Here is a 13,181-nt window from a genome sequence, read left to right as displayed (position 1 = left end):
ACCATCCCTGCTCTCAGGGAAGCTCAGTCTTTACAGAGGCAGTCCTCCAAGAGCGAGGGCATCAGAGTGCTTGCCTACATCCTGGTCTTTGGGGGTTTTGCTCCAGCAGTCGGAACATTCGTGGAAACACTCCACATCCTCTAGCACGACGGCAAGGCCCTTCTGAGCCTCACTGCCTCTCCAACTCAAACTTCTGGCACTTCCTCACCAAGAAGAGTGCCATCTCGCATGACAGCATGAACTTTCCCAAGCCCTCTTTGAGTTCTCTTCCAGTTTTTTCCTTGGCCTGGGATTTCAACTCGTAATCCACTGGCCACCACTTGCTGACCCTTTAAGACTCGGTTTCAGTGTCACCACCTGTGGAAAGTGTGCCCTGGCCCCCAACCCTGGTGTCTTCTCCACTGCACTGGAAGATTCCTGGGAGCAAGGCCTTTTCCTTCATCCATATGTCCCCAGCAATGAGCACAATGTCTGGCACATATACATGCTTCAATACACATTTGATGAATGACTGAACGAGGGAGCACAGGAGCTGATTCCTTTACTTTCTGTCTCTGTAGAAACACAAACTGACCCTTCACACCAATGTCTGTGGTCTGAGGAAGACCAGCACTGCAGTTTGAATTTTTGAGGCCTTAAGAATTAAAATTTCAGGAAACCGCCCCACCTTGCTTTGCTGAGACTAGATTAAGTAAATTTCTAGCACAAGGTGACCGATCTTTCTCCCTCTTCTGAGTATAACTTCTGAGAATCGGTGGCTACTTTGGCAGTGGACATACCTGTGCACCCAGTCATCAATTAACACAAGCCAGAAAACTCAGTGGACTGACTGGTGCGGCACTGAGCCATTGCTCCCATGTCACACTGTACAAAAAATGTAAAACTGAGCCTACATGTGTCCCTTGCTATTCCCAGTCAGGCTCTAACCCATGGAGTTAGTTACAGTAACATTATCCAAAAAATAAAGTTGAATCTAAGAAAGCTATTTTTAAACCACAGTCTCATAGGGCTGAAAATGATCCCACCCCAAAAAAGTAAGCATTTTTTAAAAAACCTCTTGGCCACCTACTTCATCCTTGCACTCAATCAAAACCATGCTCCTAACATGGAAAGATGCTCTATATTGATAATTTTTAGAGAAATGCAAACCAAAACTATAATGAGGTTATCACCTTATACCAGTCAAAATGGCCATCATCAAAAAGTCTACAAATAATAAATGCTGGAGAGAGTGTGGAGAAAAGGGAACTCTCCTACACTGCTGTTAAGAATGTAAATTGGTGAAGCCACTATAGAGAACAGTATTGAGGTTCCTTAAAAAACTAAAAATAGAACTACCATATGATCCAGCAATCCCATTTGTGGGCATGTATCTGGAGAAAACTCTAATCAAAAAAATACATGCACCCAATGTTCACAGCAGCACTATTTACAATCACCAAGACATGGAGCAACCTAAATGTCCACTGACAGATGACTGGATAAAAAAGATGTGGTATATATACACAATGGAATATTACTCAGCCACAAAAAAGAATAAAATTATGCCATTTGCAGCAACATGGATGGACCTGGAGATTATCATACTAAGTGAAATAACTCAGACAGAGAAAGACAAATATATGATATCACTTATATGCGGAATCTAAAAAAAAGATACAAATGAACTTATTTATAAAATATAAACAGACTCACAGACAGAAAACAAATTTACGATACCGAAGGGGAAAGTGAGGGGAAAGATAAATTAGGAGTTTGGGATTAACATATACACACTATTGTATATAAAATAAACAGCAAGGGCATACTGAGTAGCACAGGAACTATATTCAATATCCTGTAATAACCTATAATGAAAAAGAATCAGGAAAACAATAGATTAAATAAACTACTTTGCTGTGCACCTGAAACCAACACAACATTGTAAATCAACTGTACTTCAATTAAAAATAATAAAATTAAAAAACAGTGCTCCTAAATTTAGTGCCCCCAATTTAGCTTTGAATATTTTTCTAAAGGTATCCTGGCTTTCCCCCCGTCTTTCATTTTGACAATCAGGGGCTTTCCTGATCATAACTTGAATTTTTCTCTCAAATTTCTCTAAATTCCCCCTCCTCCTCACTTTTCAATGGTCAGAACATGTGAAAGTATTTTTTGTCCATTAATCTTGCATTAGTTGTGCTTTTAGCAATCAAGCCCAACAACAGCACAGCCATTCTGCTTTGCATTACCTTCCTGCCTCTTGGTTCCTGATCAGACATGCCTTTCACATCTATAGCACACTTATGAATTAATCCAATATTCTTGATCTCTATTCAAAGCTCGGATATCAAGATCTATTCCTATTTAGCTCTTGACCGCTGCCTGGAGGTGTGATGACAGTGAGATAACAGGGATATATTAGTGCAAAATTTTGTTCTTTGAGGAATTTGCTAGGCTGCTGGCTTAGAGAAGATGCTGATACTGTTGTGATGAAGTATCAGGAATAAGATTTTCAGTTTATATAATGCTTCACTGTTTTCTAGGCCCACTCATGTTCATTTGATCCAAGATAGTCCCGTGATACAGATATTATCTTCACTTCTCAGAGAGAAACTGAAGCTCAGAATTGTTAAATGTCTTAACCAGGATCTCTCTGGATCATCTAACTCTCATTTTAACTCTCACCTACAGGCTAAACATTTCCAAATCTATTTCATATCCCAGACCTCTTCCCTGAAAAAGCCGAACTTTCTTGTAAAATTACCTACTTGTCAATTGCACCTGGTTGTCCCCAGGGAGCCCGAGTTCACAGGGTGGAAATCCAGACAATCAGCAGCAGGGGCTCTTCCTCTGCGGTTTCCTGTCGCAGGCGGTGGCTCCATGATCTGCATGGTAGCCCCAGCTGGGAATCTGGAAACCTAGCACCAGTGCATAGATGGGGCACAACACAGACTCTCAAGCAGGATTTGCTGTATGAGTGCTTCAGTGAGTGAGTGGTGGTGGGTCATCCCATCTCCTCCCTTCTCAACCAGATTAATTGGTCATAAAATCCTGCTGTTTGTACATCATAAATCTCTCTCAAATCCTTCCCCCTTTATAATCCTCACCTTGCCTCCCTTGCTGAATTGTGTCAAGGCTAAAATGAGATTAATACACATAAAAGTGTTTTGCAAAGAATAAACCTCTAGGGGGAAAAAAAAAAAGAAAGGATAAATCCCTCTGGGAATCTGTTACTGAACTTACTAGCCCCCATTTGCCTATTCCTTTCAAGCCATGATTTTTTTCTTTTTTCCCTCCTGACCTGCTGTTTTCTCTGCCATGGCTTCCAGAAGCCCATCACTCAGCTTGTACGTAAATACCGCTGATCTCTACGCACCAGCTTAGCAGCTCAGCTACATATCCTTTTATGTTTCTTGCTTCTGGTTATTTCTTATAGTAAAATATGGGTTCTGAGAAGGCATTAAGCTCCTCATTACGTAGCTTTTATAGCCTCCACAGCACCTCATACAACCTGAGGCATATAGTAAGTGCTTAATAAATGCTTATTGATGGAGAGAGCAGTCCTCCTCTGCGCCCCTCCTCCCCACTATTCTGAGTTTCTCTCAGAATTCTATTCCTTGTTCTTCAAGACTTAATGCTTATGTCAGGAACATATCTTCCTAAGAGATCTGAGAAAAGAAAACAGGCTAGGTTAGCCTATCGGTTGGAATTTTAAGGAGGGTGCTCATTCTACTAAATGTACTAAGTGAACCAGGGTAGGCGCGCCAGACTGACCATTCATCGTGCTGACGTGATTGTGTTTTACCTGTGGACGAGGAAGAACGTTCTGGCTGACCTAGCGGATGGGTGCTGTCTGCTTCCTCAGGTTCCCTTTGCTCTCCCTTCTTTTTTTTTGTTGGGGGGAGATAATTAGATGTATTTGTTTATTTAATGGAGGTACTGGAGATTGGACCCAGGACCTCGTGCATGCTAAGCATGTGCTCTACCACTGAGCTACACCCTCCCCACCATTTACCCTTCTAGTCACGCTTTTTCTCTAAACCAGGTTCACTGTTTGCTCCTGCTTGTTGAGTTACAATCTCTTTTAAATCCCGCTTCCCTGATCTGACTCCCAGGTTCTGACTGGCCTGCTGGGCTACCCCAAGCTCTTCAGGCACCCATTTACAGAGAAGGCGTTCTCTGATTTACTCTTGGTTACATCCATTGTGTACAGCTTGAACCAGGTAAATCATGGGTGACAACTTCCCAGGTCTCAAGGGCAGCCCACAGTTACCGCTGTAGAATAGAGTCAGAGAGGTAAGACTAGGAGGGATACTTAAGAATTAAAAGTCCTGGAAAATCTGGCCAAGGACTGTGCGTGCACCTTGTTCTAGGAATACGAGGGGCCCCTGGAGGTGTGCGTTTGGGGCAGTGGGATGGCTTGATGAAATCCACGTTCAGAGGAAGTTAACCTCGGGCTGAGGATAAACTGCGTTAGAGGAAGGAGAAACCAAAGGCCAAGAGTCCAGGTGAGAAGCTGAGGCAATGGGGTTAGATGGAATCTGCAAAGCCAGGGCTGGGATGGTGACAAAGTACGGAAAAGAAATGCCAGCTGAATAGTCACGTTGAAGAAAAAACAACAAGACTTGATGACTGACGGCTGTGGGGGATGAAAAAGAGGAAAACATGATGTACCACTTTTCTTTAGCTATGATTGTTATTGGCAGTGTTTTCGGTATTTTAATTAACATTGTACTTTGTTTTAGGTGTATGTTTATAAGCACTATATATATGTAAAACATTCTGGTCATCCACGGACAATGGCTCTGACACTAGAGAAAACTGGAATCAGCCAACCATCCCCTTCACCACTTCGTGATCCCAGAGCAATTTCCTACCAGTTGGGTTTCCCATAGGAGGGGCCCTGGTCAGCCAGCCAGGCTGCCAAGTGTAGTTCCTCCTGCAGATCAACGCATGGCCTCCAGGTGTGTGCATATGTGTGAGCAATGAGTCTCTGGGAGCTTGGTTAATGTGAGGCCACTGCTGAGAAAATGAGCCCCATCCGCTCCAACAATAATAATGACAACAAAATTAATCAAATTTCTAAAAAAATTTTTTAATTTAATTTAAAAAGGGGAGTGGGTATAGCTCAGTGGCAGAGCGCATGCTTAGCATGCATAAGGTCCTGGGTTCAATCCCCAGTACCTCTGTTAAAAAAAAAAATTCTGAGCCTGAGGAAGAGTGTCAGGACCACAGTGAACAGTGAACTGACCAAGGTAATGTGCTCTGGGAAGGCCTCGCGGTGGACAGTCTGCTCACCTCCTGGGCAGTCCTGCATCACTCTGTGCTGACTGCACCACTGGAAAGCCACATTGTTAAATACCACATTATCTTCATCTGGATTCCATGTGCTCTCCAGCTACCCCCATTTATGGCTCTCTAGAAGCTCTACAGAAGATCTCTTTCACCATTCCCTCCTGGTTTTCCTCCTGTCTCCCTAGGAGTCACCCCACAGGTATGTTGCGCACGTGCCCGTTGCAACACTGCAACGTCTGCACATGTGTTTGGATGTCTTTACAAACTTGGATGTGATACACATAATGCAACCTTAGTTTGGCCAATACTGAATTTTCCTTATGCAAGTCAGTGATACCATTATGCAAACAACAAGTTAAATCTGACCCAGGAGTCATTCCAAATCTTTTTCTTGCTCATGTCTTACATCTAATGAGTCACCAAATCTCCTCTATCCATCGTCCCTTCACATCGTCTGCTTGGCCTCCCACCTCAGGCCCTTGATATCACTCTTCTAGGCTGTGATGCTGGTCTTCTAACTGGTACCCTGTTCCACCTCTATCTACTCTTGTTCCTCTCAAAATACATCCTCCACACGAATGCTCAAATTATTTTCCAGGGTTACAACTCTGTTCATGTTATTCTCCTGCTTGAAACAACTCAGTGGATTCCCTGCCCGTGGGATAAACCCAAACTGGCCATCATGTCATGCAAGTCCCTGGCTTCTTTTCCAGCCTCATCTCTTATCTCTCCCAGTCACCCAGGATCCAATCACACAGAGTCACCCGGATACACTAGCATTTTTGTAAACAGGTCACATGGTTTCACTCTTCCTTGCCTTTGCCCATATCTGGAATTTCTCCTTGTCCATCCAACCCTCTTCATGCTCCTGGAGAACTATTTACTCTTGAGACCCAGCTCAGGTGTCACCTCCTCTGAGAAGCCCTTGGTGACCCACTGAAGCAGAGCTGATGACTCCTTGTTTTGTGAAGCCACTGTACTGTTACTGCATATTACATACTCTAGGGAATGCCTTATTTCCCCGACCCTCTCTCATGGTGAAGTCCTGAGGTGGGAACTGTCCCTTACTTTGGTTTCAGCAGCACTGAGCAAAGCGCCTGGCACAGGGGACCAACCTAACAAAGGCTTGTGACCCTGGAGAGCGAGGAGGACAGTGGCTGGGCGCTGCTCCTGGCTCTGCCACCGGCCAGCACTTTCACTGCTCTAGATTTCCGTTTCCTCAACTGTAAAATGGGAAAAATTACAGGATTTTTGTAAAGATCAAATGATATAATTCATGTAAACAGCACAGTGCCCGGGCTTATACCGCAACAAATGTTAGCCGCTGCTATGATCACCCCTCAGGGCCTCGTCCAATTTTTTAAAAAACTCTATGTGACTTTTCTAACCAATTGAATCCACTGATGCCACCCTTTTTCAAACTACTGCAGCACTAGTTTTTTGCAGCGTTCATTTTCATATTTATATTCTGTTCATATTTGTGTATCAACCTCCTGGGCAGTTTTTAAACTTGGGAGAACTGGGATGTGTCTTACGCTTTGTGGGAGGCAGAATTCTAAGCTAACCCCACGTGACCCTCATCCTTGTGGAATCCCCTCCCCTTTGAATGTGGTATTACCCCGTGACTAGGTTACATTAGACACCGAAGCCGACTTTAAGGGAGATTACCTAGTCACATCAAAGCATAAAAAGCAGAAAGTTTTCTCTGGCTAGCGGCAGAAGAGGAAGTCAGAGAGTCCAAGCACAAGAAAGACTGGACGTGTCCTTGCTGGCCTGACAGTGGAGGGGGCGCTGTGGAAAGGACCTGAAAGCAGCCTTTGGGACCAGAGAGCAACACCCTACTGCCAGTCGGCAAGGAAACAGGTTATACAGCCTCAAGGAAATGGATCAGATCCTCCAGACCAGAGCTCACTTAGGTCAACATCTGGATTTCAGCTTCGTGAAACGGTGAGCAGAGAACTCAGCTATGCCTAGACAGACTTCAAACCTGCAGAACTAGAACTGGATATGTGGGTGTTGTTTGAAGCCTCTGTGATAATTTTTGTTATGCAGCAATAGAAAATTAATATTTCCTTTTAATGCTTTAGTTATTGAGCAAAACATTATTTAACATTATATTCAATAAATATTCATGGAGAAAACATTAACTGAAATAACAGTAAGGTCAAAATGTCAACGGGACTTCTCTTTTATCAAAAATAAAAAAAGTTTTTAAACAAAGATTTTAATTTGAACAATATCTGCCATGCTCATTTTATTATTTATTAAATTGCTTAAAACACATTCTATTCCAGAAGCAAAGTTTTTGTAAAACATGAAAAGAATTACTTACAGCAGAGGTGCATGTAGACACACATTTCATATACCCAGGAACTACATTTTAGTTTGAGGACAACCAAAAATCAGTTAGTAGGATTATTTTACTAACTAAGGTAATCATCAAAAGAATTTATAGGCAAAATATCTTTGCATAAATTACCATTACAAAGAAGGATTCTATATAACAAATATTTCCATGTCAATGCAGAAGGTCCTTGGAAATAATGCTTTATTAATTTGCTCCCCAAATTTTTTATTAAAAAAATTTGGCAAATGCTGTGTACTACATACCCCCCGTGGAGAGTCACAGTAATGTTACCATATTAAAAACTCAATGAAGTTGTGAAGTGAATCTATCTATTTTTTTTAATACAGCATTCTGCCAGTATAATTAATTCAGAATCTTTGCTTTGAGAAACATCTTGACATCTTGCAGCATCTGGGAAATGCTGACCTAAAGAAAATTTTCACTTTCCCCAGACCAAGTATCAAGTCAAAATATTAGCAGGGGAAAAAAAAGTTTCAAAAATTAAATTGATAAAAGATATTTAGAAGCCAGGAGTGTCTCCCCCCTTTCACCATTGGCTATAGCAACTTTTCACTATTTTTTTTTTTGAGACAATAAATTGGAAAAGTGATTTTTAACAACTATATTAACAAAATACCTATACAGTAAAATGAATGTCCCAAGGAGATTTCTAGAATAGTTTTAGTGATTGCCTATATCAATTTGTGCATTACTGAGGTGAATACACTTCAAAATTACTTGGATCAAGGTGTTTTCTGCCATCAAATACCTTTCAATTTAATGCAGACAACACTTCAATCTGACAGACTTCTTAAGGAAAGGCATTTTTAGGTGATGTCCACTGCTGAGGAGGAGACAGAGCAGGATCAGATTCTGGGCTAGGATTCTTGTGCTGTTAAATACTAGAAATGCTAAAAGAGATTCCATGTATAAAATATGAAAATAAATAGTTTAAAATTGAATTTGAAACAGAGCTATGATGTGCTTCCAAAAAGGAGGAATAATCTTAGGATTCTAGCCAAATTTTTGCTTTCGTTCAGTGGTTCTCAAACTTCCACAGCTTTCAGGAACTACTGGAAGGCTTTGTCAATCACAGATGGCAGGGCCGCATCCCCACAGTCCCTGGTCCAGAGGTTTGGGGTGGGGCCCAGGAATCTGCATTTCTAACAAGTTACCAAGTGATGCTGATGCTGCCGGTCCAGGAAGCTTATTTTGAGAACCACGGAGAACCCACTTCTTGTACCAACTCCCTTGAGATTCTCACTCAACAGGTCTGGGAAAAGCTTCATATGTGGCTTCAGTGTGTGTCCATCTCAGAGATCCTTTTTAGCTCTGAAGTTCTGTGTTTTGGGATTCTGGTACAGAATATCCTTGTTCTGGCTCTGCATCTCAAATCCTTTGTAGTTCTCTCCACAGGTATTTCAGCACACAAAAGCAAAACCAGAACGCTTGGAGAATAAACTGGGAGACAGAAGCTTAATTAGTTTTACAGCTAATCAGCAGAATTTACCGGAGGAGGAGGTTGGAACATGCAACTATGGATTCTCACTCGTCTTTGCTCCGACCTCCTTCCAGTAACCTAGAAAATGCAGAGCTGACTGAGCTGACCATTAGGGTAATTAGAGAATGCCCAGAAGTCTGCAACTACCGTATAACTTCTACATCCATCTTCCTTTTCCTATTTCCCTTTGCATTTGTTTAATTGGCTGTGATTTTAAGACTCAATTTAGAATCAGCCATAAAGCCGTTCTGGTAGAGCAGTCAAGAGTCAGATGGATTCAGGTCCTGGCTCTGTCATGTAGTTGCTGAAGGACTCTGAGAGAGGTATTTCATATTTCCTGACCTCAGTTTCTTTTTCTATAAAATAGGAAATACTTCATCTCATTGTTGTTAGGTGTCAATGAGAAAATGCATGAAAAGCACATAGCCAGTGCCTGGCACAGAGTAAGGGGGCAATAAATAGCACACGATTCATTTTACCAACAAAAATTCTATGAAAGTCTTAGAGCAAGTGTCAATTTCAATCTTGAGAAGCAAGAATTATATTAAGTATTTTTTTCCTTCCTTTTTTTTTTTTAATGAATGATCAGGTAGGCAGGGCTGGGCCTGGCCCCACAGGCCTGGACTCACTATGATATTTTTCAATGAAACAACCAAAGATATCACTTTCAATGCAGAAGTTCTGCCACCCTTAAGAACTACCTTTAGTAAGGACCAAATATTATCAGGTATAAGACCTCTGACTCTAAAATGCAGCTTTATATGCTGTAGAACTTAGAAAGAAAAAGGGCCAACAAACTATGAGATGATGCTTTCTTATCACTTCCAATTTTCATTTTATACTTTATGAAGCTGCTCTTTCAGACTTAGATTTTTTAAATATCTATCATTCTTTTGCATACATAAAAGGCAAAATATAGGCAAGACAAGCTGATTTAAAATATTCCTAAGTTGTCTTCACATTCAGAGTCCCAGCCTTCTGAATACTTGCTTGACTCAGAGTCCTGTCACTGCTTATTCACTCAGTGTCATCCTTTGTACCATCAAGTGCGCTGACGGTGCAGCATTTCTTAAGAGAATCCAAAAGTATTGAAAGCTCTTGGAGCTGGACTCTTTGCTTGACTATTTTTGATTCCTGCTTCAAGAATACCGCCAAGCACATGATGATTTATCAGTTCCCCTACTCCCTTTCCCATAAACATTTGGTTCCTAAGGATTAAAAGAGTGCCCCTCTCTTCCTTCTGGGATTTTACTGCAAGTAACTGACACCCATTTTCCAAATCTGAACACTGGTGTTTTTGGTGTTCATGGAAGTGCAGACAATGACAGCTGGGGCCTGGTCAGCAGACTGTGAGAATCTTCATTTAGAAGAAGCATCTTGATTTCATAGATGATGGTAATAAGTTAATCAAACCCTGAACTGCACCTTAGCAGAGGTCAGCTCTGTCGGTCATTTGCAGAAAAAACAGTAGCGCTATTATTAATAGCGTTCACATTGCACCTATTTTTCCCTCCGTAACAGCCTGATTGAGATAAAATTCACATGCCATACAATTTACTTATTTAAAGTGCAAAACTTCATGGTTTCTAGTATATTCACAGAGTATAACAATAAATCAATTTTAGAACAATTTCATCACCCCAAGAAGAAACACTGGACTCATTAGCAGCCAATACCCCTTACTTCCCCAACTCCCAGCCCTCCTAACAATTAATCTACTTTTCAACTCTACAGATTTGCCTATTCTGGATATTTCAAATAAATGGAATTACAATGTGTGACCTTTTGGGGCTAGTTTTCTTCACTTAGCATATGTTTTCAAGGCTCATCCACATTATAGCATGAATCATTACTTCACTCCCTTTTATTCTTGAATAATATTTAATTGTATGGATAGACCATATTCTATTTATCCACACATCAGGTGATGGACACTTGACTTTTTCCTGCTTTTCTTGGCTATTATGAATAATGCTGTTACGAACATTCAGGTACAAGTTTGTTTTACAATTTTAATTCTCTTTTTTTTTAAGAAGTGAAGCAACAGAGTGCAGTATTTTATTTTTTATTTATCTTTTTGGGGGGGAGATAATTAGGTTTATTTTTTTATTTATTTTTAGAGGAGGTACTGGGAATTGAACCCAGGACCTCGTGCATGTTAAGCATGTGCTTTATTTAGCACTTGAGCTACACCCTCCCACTCCGTGTACAGGTTTTTGTGTAGATGTCGTCGATTTTCATTTCTCCTGGGTACATACCTGGGAGTGGAACTGCTGGGTCATATGTTAACTCTATGTTTAACCGTTTGAGGCACTGCCAGACTGTTTTCCAAAGCAGGTGCACCATTTTACAATCCTACCAGCAATACACCAGGCTCCCGATTTCTCCACATCCTTGCCAACATTTGTGATTATCTGTCTTTGATTACAGCCATCCCCGTGGGTGTGTAATGAGACCTTCACTATGTGGCATTGCACTTATTTTTAAAGTACTTTCACTTTCACGTCCGATCCTCACCTCTGTCAACATTCTGTATCCACAATCAAGGAAGCAAACACTGAATCACTGACTTGCTCAAGATAGCTCCTTTAGTGACAGCATGTGAACTAACCTGCTTCTGGACTCTCATTGCTTTCCTACCACACCAGGCTATTCTAACCGCAGGAGAGAGTAAGGTCGGCTGCAGAGTGAGGTCAAGAGTGATGAGAGAGTGTGGGTAAGACGGGGAGGGTAGGAGGAGGTTGATGCTGCTGCGTCACGTTTGGTGATGTGCTGTTGCTCCTGGTTTCCACAAGACAGCAATACCTAGTGAACCGTGTTGAGCAATAGCTCAGTAAGATGAGGCTGATTTTGGGAAAAGGCCCGGTTATAGCTTGGGAAGTATAGAGGCAGAAAAAGCCCAAAAATTCCAACAAAGTCCATATAGCTCTGCCTTCACAGCCTACAGGAAAAGGCTGTGCAATCCAGCTTAGTCTGTTTTTGCCACATCTGCTTTTGGAATTATTACACTAAGGAAGAGTAATATTCCAGGTCTGCCTGCTTCCCAGCAGGTGCAGAAGATACAGGCAGCCTTGGCTGGTAAGGTGAATTCATTATTTTTGGTGTTCATAAACTGAGAGACTGAAAGAATTTTTGCTTACGCTTACATCTTCTATTCATGAACTATCTACTTTACGTGCAAAAAAATCAATATTTTATGAAATAATCTCCTTGGAGGTTAAGTGCTGTAGCACCACCCTTTTCTAGTTTAAAGAAAATCTGCATGTTACTAAGGGGAAAAGGCCTTTAAAGGAAGCGTTCCTACCTCGCTAGTAAAGCCTACTTCCAATCATTGGGCCATGAAACTTCACTGGAGTCACAGAGCGCAACAACAGGTGGACTAGCATGCAGAACGTCTACTGAAGCCAAAAATCTTCTTCAGGATTTTTTTCCCCCAAAGACGTGTTACAGTCTTAGTATGATAACAAAATGAGGTTACTGGTAGGGCCCACTCTCTGAATATGCTGGTGCGCTGAAAAGGACTGGTGTCCTTTGCACATCTGAGGCCTGCGGGGCTTACCCTGATAGCGCTGCCAGCAGCTGTTACTTGTAGCGCCTGGCGCTGTTTGGGTGGCTGTTTTTTTAATTGGAAGGCAGCAGATAACAACACGAAGTAACCTGTGTCTAACAACTTTTAATGATTATATTTCGCTTCCAAACCCTTGTCTACACTTCATATAGTTGTACTCAACATGCATATACTATTCTGTATATTCTTTATTAGTCTGACACAATATTGTAAAACTTCCTACTTCATATTGTTTTCATAAGAATGTTCGCGTCTGTGTAACATTCTGTCATGAAGTGCTAACCCTTTTCCTGCTGTTGGACGCGAAGCTGGCTTCCAGGCTATATATCCTTAAGGATATGCATGAGGTTTTTTGCTCCCCTTTTGTTATTTCATTAGGACTCATTCTTACGGAGGAAAGCGTACAGTTACTGAATCCTATACACCACAGACGTGATGGGAATTAGTCATTATTTTTGTAACTCTGTGAGACAGTATTTTTAAAATTC

General features: G+C 41.5%; 1 long non-coding RNA gene across 1 annotated transcript in view; it reads right to left on the bottom strand.

Moving 5' to 3' along the window:
• The window catches only part of LOC116668581, a 94,730-nt gene that overhangs the window by 17,570 nt on the left and 63,979 nt on the right, over positions 1-13,181 (bottom strand). The window lies entirely within an intron of this gene.

The sequence above is a fragment of the Camelus ferus genome, chromosome 14 (assembly GCF_009834535.1).
Source record: "Camelus ferus isolate YT-003-E chromosome 14, BCGSAC_Cfer_1.0, whole genome shotgun sequence".
Lineage (NCBI taxonomy): Eukaryota > Metazoa > Chordata > Mammalia > Artiodactyla > Camelidae > Camelus > Camelus ferus.
This window is presented reverse-complemented; position numbering and strand designations above follow the sequence as displayed.